Source organism: Neopelma chrysocephalum, unplaced genomic scaffold, assembly GCF_003984885.1.
Source record: "Neopelma chrysocephalum unplaced genomic scaffold, ASM398488v2 Primary Assembly neopelma1_44, whole genome shotgun sequence".
Taxonomy (NCBI): Eukaryota; Metazoa; Chordata; class Aves; order Passeriformes; family Pipridae; genus Neopelma; species Neopelma chrysocephalum.
In genome coordinates this window covers 7,459,294-7,477,394 of record NW_020897703.1, presented here as the reverse complement: position 1 = coordinate 7,477,394, position 18,101 = coordinate 7,459,294, and the positions used below count along the sequence as shown (strand labels likewise).

Sequence of the window (18,101 nt, the reverse complement as noted above, 5' to 3'; positions counted from 1 at the left end):
CGAAGGCCTTCTCCTTGGGCATCTACTATAAGTAAATGCTGAGGGGTTTGTCCAGGGCTATCCAGAGTTGCAGAGAATAATCTGTTAAGTGTGTGTCTTCTCCCTGTGTTTCCCCAGTTCTGGTACTTATCGTCAGGTCATCACTGTGCAGAAAAGTCACAAGCCTGACTTAACTGGCTGCTTAGGACAGTTAATGGTTGTCTTGTGTCATCCAAGTAGCACAAAGCCTGCCTATCCAAAGAAGTTTTCAGCGGTGTCACCATGCAGCTTTTTCCTGGTGTACATTTTATATATAGCTCATTAGTTGTCCTCCAGAGTCTGTCTAGACTGGAGTGTGTGGTTATGTGTTGCAAGAATTGATTTACAGCTGAGCATAACTTGTTGTAGCCTTTTATTTTTTCTCAGTCGTAGTTTCAGGAGATCTCATCACAGATACTAGATACCGTAGCAGTCAAGTGTTTTAATTTGAGGGTTCTGACAGGGGATCCATCTCTGACTGTATAAACAGGAGGCAATAACTGTCCCTTCTCACTATGAATATAGGCCTAGAGGCATTGATTGCTGAGAATTTCCACTCAGATGCTACACTGTGATAAACAATGTGTCTAAGATGCCTGACTAAAATAGAAACAAAGGAAGTAAAAACAAGTCTGAGTCTTGTTTTCAGAAATGAACTTTACATAGAAACAGCAGGTGTTTACATAGTAAACTTGTATCTTTTTAGTGAAATCTGCTGTATGGTCAAAGCAGGTTTCCAGTTTTGTAATACTGAACTCAACTTTTCCATCCATTTGCTTTTTGTCTGGATGTATAAAAATGAAGATCAACTCTTGGTCAGGTTAGGCCACAGCTACGCTGTAGCTGTGGTTCAGTGCCATTGGTCATAGTAAATAAGTAGCCAAACCATAGGATGAGAGAATAGCTCTAGTTCTGAATTTGATGTTGAAAAAAACCCCTAGAATTAGTGATTACGTTTAACTCTCGCACCCCAAGAGAAATGTGGAACTTGGTATTGCAGTATCTTCTGGCTTCAGTTATGGATTTTTGATAGTCCCATCAAATGTAATTTTTCTCAATGTATAGTGTGGTTAAAAGAATGATTTACTCTGTCTCCATAAGGGTTAAATAAGAAGAACTAGTGTTTATGTGCTCAAATTAGTTGGGCATGGAGAGACAAAGCAAAAAAAACCCCAAAAAATTTTCCAAAATTAGGTTTGAAGTTAAAGACTTACTAAAGGCAAAAGTGACAACAGCATTGCCAGGGTGGTGGTGGGATTTATCCCCCTTTCTGGTGCTTTTAGGTAATATTTTAGAATTGAAGATTTGAGGTTCAGGTATGTTTCCAAATCTCTGATCCGGTATTGAGCCTTTAAATGATATGACAGGTAAAAGGTCTCCTGAAATATTATAGCAAGCAGCAGTAGTAAAGGGGTTTGTTTTTTATTTAAAATCCAAGTTTGCAAGTGGCCTATGAGCCAGACTAAAGCTGCTGAATCAACACTGGTGATGTCAATTATCAGAACTCAACTATTGGGTAAATTAATATCGAAAAGGTAAAGGGATCTATAAACAGTAATCTGCCTCTTCCTGTCAAAGCCCCAGGAGCCTGTTTTCCTGCCAACATCAACTGAAAGTATAAGAGATTAAACTGTAGAAGTAAGTGATTCTTTAGCAGTAGAAGATCTTCTCAATCTATATTTAAGGACAGTACTTGGGAAACACCTACTAAAAGAATGAACTTGAGTCCTGGAGAGGAAGGAGCAGGATTTTCCCTAAAAGAAGTAAGCCATTCTGCTTAGGGGTATTCAGTGCTTTTCCCTCCAGAGCTGGGCTGTGGTACAGGATGTTGAGGCACCAGCAGAGAGAGCCGTTGTTTCAAGGATGTGTGGAAAGCTGTACAGACGTACAACTTGCTGGCAGGGCGTGAACTTGAAGTGTGTTACTGTAAAAGCTCACATAGATTTTTAAAGAGATAAAAGAACTCTTGTACAGAAGGATGTTCACTTTCTAAAGACCCTCCCTTCTCTCCCCACAGTGTCTGGACAAAGTTGCACAAGGATCACTTAGCAGTTAAAGGCTTAAATCCATGCCTCTGCTCTTTTATACTACCTGCAATGTATAGGCTTTAATGACTTACCTATGATATGTGCAGAGCTTGTCTCAAATGAACTTATGCAGTGGGGGCAATCTCATGGGATGTTGGTCAGGAGAGGGAAGAGAAAGATGTGAATTCCAATTAAATATGCAGTTATGAGTTATCGGAACTGATGTTACATTTAATTTGATCCCTAGGACATTTGACAACATGAACTGTTCTTCCCTAACTTGTCAGTTGCTGTTGAGACTTACACCATTGTTAGCACTGTTGAAAATGATGTATCCTTAGCACGGGGGAGTTGCTCTCATCCAGCTCTGAGCTTCCTTCTGAGGGTGTGCACCACTCCTATTTTGGCATAAGACTGATACTGCAAGCCCAAGGAGGAACACAGCATTCCCAGCTGTTCTGTTGCCCATGACCATTTGCAAAGCTGAAATGGGTCTATTTACTTTTGTTGAGGTGTGTGTAGTTGCTTGGCAGCTTCTTGGCCCATGAGCAAAACCCTGTAAAATTCAGAGCTTGAACAAATTTCAATGGAAGGCTTGACTGAAGCTGCAGCTTCTCACCTTGCTGCATGCTGGAAGCTTCCTGAATTCCTAATGTTGTGTTCTTAGCTGGCAGAGGATCTCTTACCTTGCCAAGCCTTTCTAGTGTGGGGGTGATGAAATCTGAAACCGGGCAAGTTTAGCGTGGTTCTGAATTTCATCACAAATCACATCTCACACTTCTCATTTCTTGCCTGGGGGAGAAAAACTCCACTATCTTTCTGTCTCCAGAATGGAGGCAACGCCTGCATAATTCCTCCATGCTGCTGATTGTATTGACTTAATAGTAATTGAGGAAAGAATCAGGTATCAGCTTGTGTGGGATACTGGCATGTAGAGCCCTGTACAACCAAAGGCTGGCCCTGATGAGACAGCAAGAAGGAAGCAGTGATGGCAGCATGAAAAACAGAGTTTTGCTGACATATCTTACGACTGTCACTAAAGGCTGAAGTGCAGATGGAAGCGCAAGGAAACTACCTGTCGCTAAACAGAGTTCCTTCTTTAAGTCTGGCATACTGACTTCAGGAGAACAACTTCAGAAGCTCTGAAGCCTTGCATGAATTCTCACTAATATTTTTGCAGGCTTATTTCTTATTCTTTTATATTATCATAAGTATAAGTGACTTTGCTGCAGAGCTGACCAGCTGCAGAAAGCATCAGAAACAATCAGGGTGGTTTTTTTTACATTTGCGTGTATTCTTGCAGCTCTTTTTGGTCTTGTTTCTGCTGCCTTACTGTCCCCATCTTCCTTGCTAGAAAAATGCAGTTCAAGTCTTTTTATAGTCTTTACTACCAGTTCCACCAGCCCACACTGCTGCTTCTGTGGTCTCACATTGTCATCCACTGTGCCTTCACATGGTGCAGAGTAGATTGTGGTACTGTTAGGCATGATTCCAGCACAGACTGTAAATCTGCTATAAGGTATTGGGGGTATGTACCTTAACTAACATCTTCCTTTTTCTTCTCCCTGGCAGCTGCACTGATTTCAAGAGAACTAATACTGTGAAGATTTCCTGTGCTCAGCTGGCAAATGTGTAGTTGGGAGGGGAAAAGTCTTCAGTTGTCTTGCACTGTTTCTGTAACAGTGAATAATGGGAAACAGTCATGGAATTACAATGAGAGACTTCTCTTAAGTTATCTCAGATCAGTGGATTTCTGAAGGATCCCACAAAACCAGGATAGCCTATAATGAAAACTGTTTATTTACATTACTGGGATCCTGCAATATTTTTGGTATGTTGGGGGTGCCCCTTATCTTTCTCACCTCTTTTTCCATCCTTTAAATGCTTTTCACCTTTGTATGACCTTAATGATTTGAGATTTCAAATCTTCAGCAACTTCAGGTCCTTACCACAGTATCTGCACTGCAGGAAGTAATACTTTGCCTTGAAAGATCTAGGGACTTTTTTGGAAGGTTGTTGTAAGGAGAAGAAAAGGAAAAGAAACTAACGTAAAAATGAGTTCTGTGGAAACAGCTCTAGAGGGAGTTTTCAGGGCTGGGATGTACAGTCGTTACGGGCTTACTAACAAGAAATTCTGTATGTGTGGAGTTCAGAAAAGAGAAATCAACTATGAGATGAAACCCATGCTGTGTGAAAAGGTGTGCTTTAGGAACTTCCCTGGTGTGAGCAATGGGTAGCCAGGAGAGTTAAGAGCTTTAGCTAACAAATGCTGGAGAATAACAGATAAGAGAATGAAACTCCCTCACTAATGCACTGGACTGTTTTCTTTAGTGTTCAAAACAGCAGGAGAGAACTGGTATTGCTCGGTGTTAGCAGTTCTGCCCTGATACACACATGAAGGTTTTGTACATGTAAAGTACAAAAGGGAACGTGTGACTCTCTTCCATCAGTTTCCTTTGGTGAACTTCTCTCTAATCTGTTCCTCCTCTCTTCTCTTGGACTTCCATATGCCTGAAGCTGGGCCTAAGTTACCAACTGCTGCATCAGTGCCAGCGTGGCTTTCTGTATGGGATCTGATGGTTGGAAGAGACTGAGCCTGCAGTGACCAAGCATCAGTAACTGAAAGCAAGGTGTTTGTTTTACCCCACATCTTCACTTAAATCAGTTGTACGGCAAGGCTGAAGGGAACCTCAGTGTCACGTGAAGGTCACTGTTGCATAACTTTAAGCATCTGAGCAACATTTCCTCGTCATCTGTGTGCTGTTCAGCTTCTGGTAAGTTGGTTGCTTGGGATAGTAATCACAGCAGTAAAAGCTGCTGAAGAGAAAATGGATCTGGCAACAAAAGCTCTGAAAAACAGGTAATTGATCCTCTGCAGAAAGATACTTGGTAACAGCAAAGGCACGTGAACTAAATTAGGATTCTAGTCTGAGCACCAAAATTAAGTGGGGCACAGGAGAGTAGCTAAAGAGTTAATAAAGCTTTTCTTGTAATGTAATTCTTAGGAAGAAGTGGCTTTCATTGATATCATTGCATGACAGACCCTTCATGCTCAGTTATTGGTGGTATCTGTGCGTTGATCCTATTTAAGCAATGGGGAATTAATTTCTGTGTGACACTTAAACATGGCAACAAAGCTGTTGTAAGACCCTAGTCCTTGAAAACATTCAAAGTATGATAGTATGGTGACTACCTTTATAGACTGTTTTATAAGAGTTAGAGGACGAAACTTGCTTTGGGGTGACTGGTCTTCTGTTCGCAAAAGTCAAGGAACAACTACCCCATTATAAAAAGAAATCTGAATTTCAGCTTTTGAGCTGCATCTCTAAAAATAATAATGTGTCTTTTTCTCAGAAATTGCTGAACTGATAAAATCATGGGAAAAAAAAAGGGAGGGGTAAACTTGCTTTGATTCAAGTCTTGAGGAATTAAATTGAGCATTAAAATAGATTTGTACCATCAGTCTCCTTAGACGTGAACATTGCGAGGCTTAATGAGAAAGTACTGAAGCAGAATGACAGTTTCTTATTAACTCAACAAGACTTGTCTAGCTATTTCCATGGTGCTTTCTCTTGCTCATTAATGACCTTCTGCACTATAAAAAGAACAACCCAAACACTCTAAGCCCCTGGGAAGACCTTTTTATATGGTCTATCAGATGTTAAATGGCCTGCTAGCAGTGAAGAAACAACCCTGTGAAATGCTGATCAGAGATTTTGTCTTGTTCTGGTGCCTAGACAAAAAAACTATAATTGATTAAATTGTCTACTGGAAGATAACAAATGCAGGTGACACACTAAACCAGAGTCACTGATGTCTGCACTTCATCCAACCAAATCCAAGTTGACTTCAAAGTAGTGGAGTCACAGCTGTAAGTAGCTGAGGAAAGATAAAGCTGTCAAGCTTACCATGAACACCACTATAAATGAGTGAACCGCCTAGAAGGAAAGTATTTGTCATTGACCCATCGTTCTAAAAAAGCAGAAAGTGTAGCAAGAAGGAAGCTAAAATAGCATTGTTGTAGGTGATTGTTTCCTTCACGTGCTGGCTGGGTACCTCCCAGAGTTCACGTGTCAGAATCTGAGAAGCTTCTTGCATTTAGATCTAACAAGCAAATGCTGGCCAGGTCTGCTTTGTTAGCCGAAGCCTCACCTCTGCAGTCACTTCCCTGCAGCTCCACAGAATTCCAAATAATTCCTTGTAGTGCCCAGCTATGGGCAGCCAGGTTCCCTGAAACAGGACCGTTTGCTGTGGCAGAGAAGTTGCTAAAGCAGGTTGTGAGCTTGGCAGTGAGTTAACTCCACGTCTCGCAGTGTTTCACTGAGCGCAGTGGGCTCTACTCAGGCTCCTCTGTCAGTGTGGGAGATTGCTGTGCTTGGGGGGAGCAGCTCAAAGCAACTTGTGGCTCAGAGCTATGTGAGCTCAGTGCTGTGCAGCCTTCAAACACACACCATTTTCTGCTCTTGAGGGTTCACTAAGCTCTTAAAGCTTGGGAAACTAGAGCTGAAAGCTGTGTTAATGGTCTTCAAACATGGTCCTTGACTTTGTCTCAAACAAATCTGAGTCTAAACCAGTTTGATTTAATCTAAGTCTGAAACAGTTTCTAAGAGGAGGTTAACTTTGAAGGTTTGGTTTGGTTCAGTTTTGAGTTTATCTGAGTTGGAAATTGGTGGATATGAGGGGAGTTACTTCAGTACTCACCAGTCTGTTGAATCAAGCAGTATCTAGATACCTATATAAAATCAAAATAAATGCCTGCACAATCTCCTTTGGACTGGGATTAGTGATTTGGCTTGATATGAAATCCCTATCCTCTAACCTGGAAAGCTTGCAGCTAGCTGTAAAAGAAATAGTATTTAATAATAGACCAAGACTTGATTTCAATGGAAGCATTGTCTGAGTAGGGACATCAGAGCTTGGTTCCAGAGCACCAGTAAAAAAAAAAAATAAAATAGCCTTTTTATTTATTGGGCACTCAGACTTGAAGACTCCCAGGTGCCTATTAGTCTAAGGGCTTGTCTGTACAGGAAAGTTAGTGTGCAATATGTTGGAATATGAATTTACAGTGCACCAGCTCCTCTGTACTCCCCCTGTGTTTGGATATTTTTAGCACAGAGTAATGGTGCCTTTCTCTGTGGCAGTTCATTCAGCTTTGAAAGTAAAATAAATCACATTCTGCTTAGTGCCTGTGTGGTGAGTGAATGTCAAATAGCCAATGTCCTCTAAACTTGTACCCAAACTTCCTCCTCTCAATTAGTGCTAAGGGTGATGTTTAGTAGGATTCTGCCTTTGTCCATGAAGACAACAAGTGTGATTCTGCTTACTTTTTCAGAAGGGAGGAAAATAGCATGTTTTCAGAAGTCCTTGTATTTCAGTTCTCAATACAGCCTTGAGTATGCAGCAGTTTAGATCAGAGGGTTCCAGTATAACTCTTTATTTTCATTAATATTTTGCAACTGACACTTATTAAAATACTTCAGTGTGGCTGAAAGGTTTGTATGGCTTTCTAGTGAATTGAATTGAGCTTTACTTGATGTTTACTTTACTTTTTTTACTCGGTTAGTCTTAAGCTCAAATGCACTCAAACAAATGCTTTTGGTGTATACTGAAGAGGCGACGTTAAATTGAGAACATGGAAAACGAATAAGCGAGGGAGGGTGGGCATACAGGTACTACTCTGTGGTTTTTGTTTGTTTTTTTGGTGGTAGTGATGATGTTTGCCATGTTTTGAGACCATGAACTGAAGGTATAAGGCACCTGGACAGCCCTCAGTTTGCTCATAATTCTTGTAATTAGAATTTGGACAAAGAAACCTGACTGCTGTTGAAGCTTTGAAAGATTGGATGTTGTTTGGTTTTTTTCTTAACCTGTAAAGAAAAATGCAGCAATAACTCTCAAGATAATATCTGTTTGCATGGGGTTGGGGGGGAATAGGGGCAAAAGTCTTGCTAATTCGGTCTAATCCATACTTGATCTATTCACCTTACAAAGTAAATTCCTTCACCCTTATTGCTCTGAAAATGTACCAGCTTGCATATAAACATTAGGAACTGATTGTGAATCTTGCACCTTTCACAGAATTGATGTTACCTTGTTGCTCTGCCTCAGGTATCCATGGTATGTCAGAGGAATGCAGCAGAGAACCAAAGTCCGACTTAATCTGTTTATCCTGCATTAATCTGAAGCTCCCAGAGGGACACAATCCTGACTTTGAGTCTCTCTGTGAATTCAGCAACAGTGCTCCTGTTCCCTAGAGGAAAAACAAAGGAGAAATAAGCTACAGGTCTGTGCATCTAACAAAAAGTGCCATATGAATTAGGCTAAATTTCACACAGCTTACTTTTAACCAGCTCATTTCCTGAGAAGGATCTACTTTGTCAGGTTCTGCTCTTTTGTGTGGTAAAAAGAAACACAAACACAATGCTAAAGTGAATTATTGTGTTTTCCCAACTCTATTGTTAAGCAAGTGAAATTTATCCATATGGAGAACTAAAACAGGCTGAAAGAAGCATTGCTGCTTTGTTTGTCATACATGTGTATGCAGAGAAGATTTAGCAATCTGATGGGAAGGCTGGGATCCTCCATGGGGAGCTGCACCTGGAGTCCACACATGCTGTTCACTGCAGAGCCCCTTTCTGTGGGAGTTCCTCCTCACTCCCAATGCCGTGAGACTGAAGGAGAAGAAATGTGACTTGGATGTCAAACCACAGTGAGTTGTCTTCATGGGATGACTGTGGTGAACCAGTCAGCACCAGTTATTGCTGGGGACTGGTTTGTGTGATGTTTGCAAACACACAAGTTTGCAGCTAGAGCAGATCAGAAAAAAAACATGTTCTTTATTTCAATCATGCTGGGAGAAGGCTCTCATCCAAGTCAAATTTTTCCTTGACCAGCTGATGTAGTGTACACAGCATTTCCCTGCCTGTGGTGTTTTATAGCCGTGCTATGCATTGACGTGATCACAAAATATTTGAGTTTATGATCTCCTGTGTTGTAACTGTGGTGAGGATAAGCCTAAAGGAAGTTTCTGCTCCTCATGCAAGGACAGTGTAGCTACATGTTGAAGCATCAATGTTAGTGGGGTAACCCCTTCTGCAGTCCAAAGGAATTGACCTTCTACTGAACTTTTGGCTGTGGGAAGGAAAAAGCATTTGACCTTAAATGACTTGCCCAAAGACCAAGGGGGAGACTATCAGGCTAGGTCTTGCAAGCAGTCTGGCTCCTGATCCTCTGCTTAAGTTGCTAGACCATATGTCTCTCCCCATTCATGCTGAATGAATTCTCAGACTGTGCTACATTTCCTCTCTTGAATAATAATCATTAATGAAAAGGAAAATGAGAAAACAAGGTAATGACAGATAACACAGAGAAAACATTGGAAAGTGAAGAAAGAAATGTCTGGGAGTAATAGAAATGCTGATATTCCCATGTTAATGATTCAAGAGCTTTCTGACTGCCATAGAAGCAAAAATGATAGCTGCTGCAGTCTACAGAGATTTGAGCAATGCAGGGAAAATTTCAGAATTGAACAGTAATGACCCCCATGTTTGTTCTCAGAAGATACCTTTGGCTCCCTCCTGCAAGGTGCAAGGTGGTCTCTGAGATGCAAAATGCCCCTTTGCAGGTTTAAGCCTGTGGTTAATTAATCTGAAATCCTTCCTATCTGGACTGACTGGTTAAGAGAACTTAATAAATTACTGAGACACTGATCTCAAAGAAAATAGGGAAAACTCCCAATTATATCATCAGGTTTATCTGTGCCAGGATTGCATGAACGTGCCCTTAGTATCTACATTAGCTCCACATCTGCTATTCTTTTCACCCAAGCACAAATCCTGGTGATCGTAGTAGCTCTTAAATCACTTTTTTCTTCAGAATGTGTGATTTGTTGTAACTACATTCACCTCCCCTGCTCCCTCCTCTGTTTTGAGGTCAGTTGCCTGTGACAGATACTGTGTTCTATTTGGTATGTGCAGCTAACCACTTCTGCTTTTAGGGAACATGGTTTTAATTAGTTCTCTTCCTTTCCTCTGGTTGCTGAACAGAGCTGGCCTCAGGTGGATTTTTTTAATTGTGCTATTGCTGTCTGTTACACAAGCTGGAGTTCTGTTTCATAGACTAAATTTGAGACAAAAATGAGACTTTTTGTGGCAGAACTCACAGGACTGGTTAAAAGTTTTTAAAGTCGTGTGAGAATTTTTTTCGAATGTGTACAGTAACGAGCACAGAAGTTCTGGGAGATACTGTCTTTCCTCTCTAGGTTTGTCTGATTTCACTGCTTTCAAAAATTATTTACCAAGTTATTTGCTGTCATGTTTGCATGTGTCTGTGCAGTGATGGTGCTGGAGTTGCCTATTTCTGCTACTTCTCTAGGAAGTGGTTTTCTGAGACATTTATGGGAAGCCCTAAGCTTTACCTTCTCCCTTTCCTCACTAGCATCAGTTCTCACATTTGACTGACCTTTGACGAAGTGATCCAGTTGGCTGCTTTGCTGGAAGATTGCTGGAAGATTGTTATTATTATTACTATTATTACTTAATTTTTTTAACCTTTTTTTCCTGGGCTAGTTTGCAGCTGCCATGAGGTAGCATTTACTGGAAGACCTGAGTGCCGATTGCCTTTGGTGTGAAAGACTAGGGAAAACACCAGCCTCTCAACCAGGGCAGGAGACAGCAATTCTCTACAACTTCATGGGCATTTTCCTGAGTATATCACATTGCTGGGAGGTTTTTTTGTTTGTTTGTTTGTTTTTACCTAAGACCTTGCTCTAGGCTATTTAAATACACTCTGGAAAAAGCTATCTGTAGTTTGAATACACCAATCTCTTATCTATACAACCTCCAGAATTTCCTATCTCCAAGGCCGGGGTTTCCAAGATTTGGGTGGGTTCTTGTGAAGATAAATCACATCAGAGGCATGACCTCTATCCTTGGTGCTATTTAAATAGCTTAAATATCTGTTGACTTCGTGCCTTGTGATTTCAGTTGCTGAAAAGTGAACACTAAAAAAAGGAAGAGTTGACCTACAGTGTATCAGATGAATGATATCTTCATTTATAGAGTTCTGCAAATACAGATGTTATTTTTCCAAAATATTCTCCCCCTAGCACTACTGTATTGTGGCTGGTTGCTTTTGAGAAGGAATCTGTGCATCCACATGAAACCTGGCAAAAGAAGATACTCGTTTCTATTGTAAATGGTAAAGCCGTTGATGGAAAGATGAAAACAAAACAATTGGGAACTTACTGTCTGCAAATAAATATTCCCTAGTGGTTCTTTGGAAAAATCTTTAAATCACTTGCCTAGGTAATTCTGCATCTTTGTGGGGATTTTCTGTTGGAAGAGAGAGTGAAGATGAAGAAATGTATTTGCATTTGCACCTTAAAGGGCAGTAGATCCAATATATTACAGAAAACCCCAGTGAAGTGTCTCTGTATCTCCTCACTACAGCTGAAAGACTCCATGTCTTCTACATTTACAGAATTGATTCACTTCCATGAAACTCTGCTCTGGAATAATCTAATAATAAAAAAGCCCTGTTTTTATATTTTAAAGAGTGGGGGAAAAATTTAATGTAAGCCAGAGTGATGCAATGACTACTTGAGTTTGGAGACAGTGTGAAACTATAAACAAAGAACTGATTAACTCATTCACCAGCACTGATGTGTTAACTCTGGCCGATTTACCAGCCTGTTCAAAGATTAGAGACACCAAGAGCAGCTCTCAACTGTGGGTCAGTGCAAGGAATTTTAAAGATGTATTAATTTCTTTGGACTTTGTTTCCCCATAGGAATATTAACCATGTGTTTAGACTACATAAACCGGGTTTTGTATTGTTCTTTGCATTGTGATATTGTTGTGGTGGCAGATGTAACTCTGCAGCTCCATGGCAGTTATGCGATTGTGGGAAGATCCACTGTGCAGGAAGGGAACTTAAGACTTCTTTTTCGTTCCTCTCGTTCATATAAATGGTGCAGTCAAAAACGAAGTATACTGTGCCTTTATTTCTTAGAGTACTGAGGTTCTCTTTTCTTCTGACTCTCTCTTTCCAAAGACTGGGGAGTTTTCTGTGAAGATGACCAAAAGAATTTCAGAGCTGTGATGTGCAATGAATTGCACTTAATATCTGAATTAATAGAAGTAGTTCTCATAAAAGCAAATATTAAAAATTGACTCCTGAATGTGGCCTCATAGCCTGTTCTTTTCCTGCCTTTGGATGGTGGTATAATGTCACCATGAACCATTAGCTGCAATTCTGTGGGACAAAGGCAGCTGCATTTCGCTAGTGAGGTGATCCCATCTATAACTTGTTTTTATAGCCCAGGGTTTGTTTTTGTTAATGTTTATAAAGTGCTTTGAATTAAATGGCACAGAAATTTCTATTATTCGAACATCTGTTCCTCCCTGAGAGTTTGTGTAACCTGGAGGAGCTGTGCAACTGAGCACCAACTCCATAGCCTGTGTCCCTGTGAAAGAGCAAAGAACTAGAAGAAGGTTGGTTCTGTTTCTGTGGTTCCACATTACTGTGTGTGTCATGGCTTCACTTTTACATCAGCAGGGAAGGGCTCCACACATTCTGTCAGTCTCTGGAAGCAGTAGGTTTTGGACAATGTTGAAAGGTCTGGCAGGTGACCATGGGAATATACTTGCAGGTGAAAGAAAGCATTCAGCTGGCACCCTGAGCCTCTGTCATGCTGACAAGGACATGAAAAAAGTTTTAGGCTTTCTGCCATATCTTACCCTAAGCACAGGCTGTCCTTTTGATATTTATCCATGGTACTGCTTCTTGATCTGCTTTACTGTATGAAACTTCTCCAAGATGTTTTTGCTTACCACAGTTATTTCTATAAATTCCCTTTCCAAAGTTGTTTTCTTGGGACACAGTAAACTCTCCCAGCCTGAGAAGAAAATGGCTTTATTTTGTATCTTAAAAAGTACTGTGTATATCTGTGGTATTATAAAATAATCAGCATGAAAAGGGAAGCTCATTTGAGATATAGGTTTTAAGTGTTATGTTCAGATTGTGTTGGGGTGGGAAGAAGTTTACAGATTGCAGAGAAGTACCTGTCTGCTGTTGCTTACCTGTAACAATCCTCACTGTTGATCGTGATAGTTTGAAGGAAGCCTTATTGTACGTCACTACCAGTTTGGATGTAGAACTTGTTCAGATTGACTGGCAGCCTACGTGTAAAGCAGGCCCAGGGCTGGAACAGCATGCAGATCAGGACTGAGCTGGATTGGCACTGAGGTGTGGGAAGCTCATTTAATGCAAGTTGTAGCTGGTGGTATCAGTGCTTCCCTTTCATGAGCGTAGAGTTTAACTTTGCTGCCAGCCTGGCAACTTCCCACTGGGATAATGTAATGCAGCTGCAAGATTGTTTTGGCTCTGTGCTAACTCCTTCCCATGCCTTTTTTTAATAGTCTGTCTCCTGCCTTTCCCCATTCAGTCATAAAACTTTTCCTAACATTTGTTCTACTTTTAAGAGCTAGCAAGGGCATGGCAGTTGATAACAGAACCAACACCCTTCCACAAAAATGCACTTTTCAGCAGTGAAATATGCTGCCTTTTGGGGAATTTCAAGAGTTGATTCTGGGTAATTTGAGTTTTGTTTTGGTCTTTCTCTGTTAGCTATCCTTCGTATCAAAAGGTTGACTAAGGTGCAGGCTGTGTATTTTTGTGACTATTTAAAAACTGGTCTTTTGGAATGAAATAATAATATAGCTTGCTTGAGTCTTGATCCATTTAAAGAGTTCTGATAAGGTCTGAGACTCACTCTTGGGAGACAAGGCTTTTTTCAGGTTCTTGGTCCTTCCTCAAGAATCAGGGCCCAGTTTGGCTCTTTGGAGACCTAGATGTGTGGTCACGGGTGCTTGGTTTGGCTTGATTGTCACAATTATTTTGTAATAAAAGTAATTATTGATGTTGTAATTCATGTATCAGTTATGGTTGAATGAGACCTGTAATTTTAATTGTAACTAAAAGAGGCTGAATTTCTATTTATTGCCCAGCTTTCCAGTTCTTACCTATCAGCAATGCAAAGAATTTGAGATTATAATAAGCTTCCTCCTTCTTTCATAGAGTGAAAGCCAGCTTTAAAAATCAGAATAAAGCCTTCTTTCAAGGAAACGAGGAAGCCATCAAAATTAGGGTAAGGCAAAGGTAGCTAACTACACTCTGCCTTTGACTGCAACCTTCTTGTTCAGAACCTGCAACAAAAACCTCCCAACCCATGCTTCCTGGTGTGATTATTTTCTTCTGGAATTTGACCTCTAAATGAAAATTACTGTTTTGATTTTTTGTGGGGCAACCACAAGTGTGGAGGAGTGTAAACTATAGCAAATGTTAGTGTCTGCAGGAGCTGAAACAATAGACCAGGGTGAAAACTGCCCTCTCCTCCTACTTAGTTAATTCCTTACGTTTCAATGGCACATAATGGGCTCAGGTAAAAATTTCTAAGGACCCAAATTGACCTCAGAGGGAAAGGAAACGGCTTTTGTGTGTCTACCCTTTTTCTTAGCAAGTCCCTGATGATTTCAGCTTCAGTTAGTAAGAGCCATTCCCCTCTACAGCCAACGTGGTAAATCGTTCCCATTTCTCTCCTAATGTTTTTTCTCTGACAAACCATTCTTGTAAAGGGAGATCTTTCTGCCACTTTTGTCGGTGCTATTGTGTTCCAGATTGTTTGGGGTGCCTGTTCAAGGCCTGCGATTAGGACTTGCAAAAGATCTGTGAGAATTTCTTTGTCTAGTTTTTTTCCTAACTCATCCGAGGGGCTCACAGACAGGCCCTGCCTTCCTGCTCTAGCCAGTGTGAGGGGCGGAAGGAGACAGGAGTCAGATGCGGAGGCCCGGGGTAAGAGTTAAAGTAAACCCTTAGGAGATAGAAATTACATTTCTAAATAATTGTTTTTCTGTTTTTCAAAAAATACTGTGTGGGCCGCTGCTAGGGGCAAGCTCAGTGACTCGGTGTCCTTAGGACTGACTGAATATTGGGAAATCCAGCTTTTAGTTTGTATTTTTTGAAAAGGGTTTGCTTCTGCTGTCTCGACAGCGTGGAGTAGGAAAGCAGCAAGAGGTTATCAAAAAATGTGTATTGGAATTAACTGGTCAGCGTCTGGAGGGTGCCAGGGTGCGGTCACCAGCATGTAAAGGCAGACATCTGTGGGATGCTTTGGGTTCCAGAGATATTTTTATGAATGAAAGGTGCTTATGACAGGAATGCATGCTGGAATAGGCAGTGCTAATGGAGAGTCTCTACAATCTCCTTATCTTCACAGTAAATCTGCCCCTGAAGATAAATGTTTAATAACATTCCAATTTGGTTGTACTTGGTAAAAGTGATTGAACTAATGACCCGTAATCCAGCAGATCCATTTGTAGTGAATAGCACTAAGGGTTCAATCCCGTGCTGCTGATTTAGCAACATGTCTGCTTAATTTACCACGTTTCACTGTTGCAGCGCTTGCTCAGGGATCAAACGAAATGATTTACCTGGCAATGAGTGTAGTCTACCTTTCAGTTGCAAATGGGCAACGATTTCTTTGTACGTCTAAAAATTAACAAAAATCTCACATGCTCTCGTAAATCAGTAAATCTGAGTGTGAGAGGTAGAAATTTGAGGGTTTTTTATAGTTTGGTCAGATAACGTGTTTGGTGGTAGCTGTGTACAAAAACTTCTGGTGCAAATACTTGTAAATATGGGTCTGAAATTTGCTTTGGTCAGTAAATACTTGTGCATTCAAATAACTTTTTCCTGCAAACATTAAAGAAAGGTGGAACTATGGCCAAAGTAAATTTGTATCACACTTCAAACAAATACCTGTGGAATTCTTTCTGTTTGGCAAATGAAGCGCTCCTAATCACTTCAGTGGGAATCTGTCTGGTCTGAGGAATGCAGTATCTTGACCTCAGACCCCTGCTAACACTTACGTAATGAGACCCACTGAACCATGTGGGACTACTTATGCACATGAGTAATTTTATGGACAACTTTGCGCAATATGCAGGTCCAGGACAGCGATTATGACTGCAGTCACCGATTGTTGATTGCCAAGTAACAGACTTGTGTATTAGGTTAGAGTGCCAGTGACCCCAGTCATGTTTTCCTGCTGCTGCACTGTGAATGGTCTCCTCTTCCTTCTAACCTAACTCTTGTAGAGGACAGTTGCTTTCATAAATCCTGAAAAATCTTACAGCAGCTATTTACTCACGAGTTTTTTTTGGTAGACTGAAATGACTGGCCTGCATTCTAGGAACTTCCTGTAATAAAAAATAAATGCATAAATAAATAAATAAGCCCCCCCCTTCTGCCATCACTCAAGTATTTGTTTCTTTGTTCGAAAGTTCTGCAGTTCAGAGTAATGATAATTGAAGTTCAGAGTAATGATAATCGGGTGGAACTGCGTGGGGAAACTATTTTTTGAGTACTTTTCTGAAAACCGTTTTCTTGTTCAAGCATTGCTCCTAAGTTTGAGGTGTTTTATTGCCAACTCTTTACACAAGGAATGTATTGAGACAACTGGATCCTGATACCTCAGCTCATACTCTCAGGTTTTGCAGCCTTGCCAGTAACACCTTATTAAGGACCTAGACTGAACAGTGACTGATAGGAATAATCTTCCCACTATTACTAAATAATGCAGTAATTAGAGAGACTAAGTGAGGCTGCAGGGGCAGACACAGCAAAACAATGAAAGCAAAAAGATTTTCTTCACTGCCTGAGAATTCTGTCCTACACTTCTGATGATAATGGGTGATGCATCAGAAAGTTTGCAGTAAAACTGAGGCATATACTTGATTTCAAAAGCTTCATTATATATATATTTTTTTCTTCTAATTGCAGGTGTGTAAAGCAAGCTCAAGGCAAGGAAGGGAAGTAGCCTAAACAGACAGTATTGATGTTCTGTCCCCTTTTTTATCCTCCATAGTAAATTAGACTAGTTTCCATCTTCTAACCCTTGTGTAAGATCATGCACACTTTCCAACGTAAGCATTCCTGTTCAAACATCTACCATAACATCTGTTTTTCTGCCCACTCTGTTTTTCCTCTCTCTGTTTAATCTAGTTAGTTGCTGGCACACAAATTTTATTAGGAAAAACCTGGTTCAGTGGATGAGAGTCAGTGGTCATTGTATCCCATGTCTTCAGGACTGCCTACTATTGCAAGTTCACTGAAAATTTCATTTTCTCCTCAATGTGATAGGGTAGGGCTTAATCTGGATGATCTGCACAAACTACAAAGGGGTATCTGGGGGGGGAATGACCAGCACATTCTAGAAAAAGATAAGTCCCAGTTTCTGCAAGGGAAGATTTGTAGGGAAAAGCAGGTTCTCTTATTACACTGACCAATATAACTGGGAAGAGAGACAATAGATAAGCTTTTAGGCACGCAAGCCCTTTTCCAGGTCTGCTAATTACCTACCCACTTAATGCAGTTTTTGCTTGTGTTTTCCTATAAATGTTTCGTGTGCTACTTCATACTGGATTTTGTAAGAAGATATGGTTTGTACCTTACTACTCATTTCTTCAGTTAAAGAGATTTCATGTGAATATCTGTGAAGATTGGCTCCAGTTTCAAAAGGTAATTCAAAGCCTGCTGCAATGAAATTGAGAACATCTTGATCAGGGTCTATACAGTTTTCTCTATATCTCTGCTTATAGAGTGAGTTTTAATAGCATTATTGTTTTAAAACAAAACAAAATCACAAATAGAACAAGCAAGCAAGCTAGACTGGCTAGACTAACAATCCCAGAAACAGAAATTCATTTGGTTTCTCCCTTCTAGTAGGGGGACAGCATAAACAGTGCCAGGTCCAGGTACACAAACACACTCCTATGCAAATAATATCCAAAGACAGGCCAGGCCCCACATCGGTCTCACACTCTTTAATGAAGCAGTGGCAGAGACAATTGTGTGGTGGATGTGTGGTAGACCAAGGCTGAGACTGGCCAGGGTCCAGCTAACTTCACACTGGTGAAATAATAATCATATCTTGGAACTCTGTGGAGGGTCTGCCCCTCTCTCCTGTGCATGCAGGCAGTGCTGGGGGTAGGTTGC

At 40.7% G+C, this 18,101-nt stretch overlaps 1 long non-coding RNA gene across 1 annotated transcript in view; it reads left to right on the top strand.

Annotated features, from left to right (window-relative positions):
• Nucleotides 1-8,606: 8,606 nt before the first annotated feature.
• LOC113965218 overlaps nt 8,607-18,101 on the top strand; it is a 147,096-nt gene continuing 137,601 nt past the window's right edge. Inside the window, exon 1 of the long non-coding RNA XR_003533476.1 lies at nt 8,607-8,754. This is a non-coding gene — a long non-coding RNA (uncharacterized LOC113965218). The remainder of the gene's footprint in view (nt 8,755-18,101) is intronic.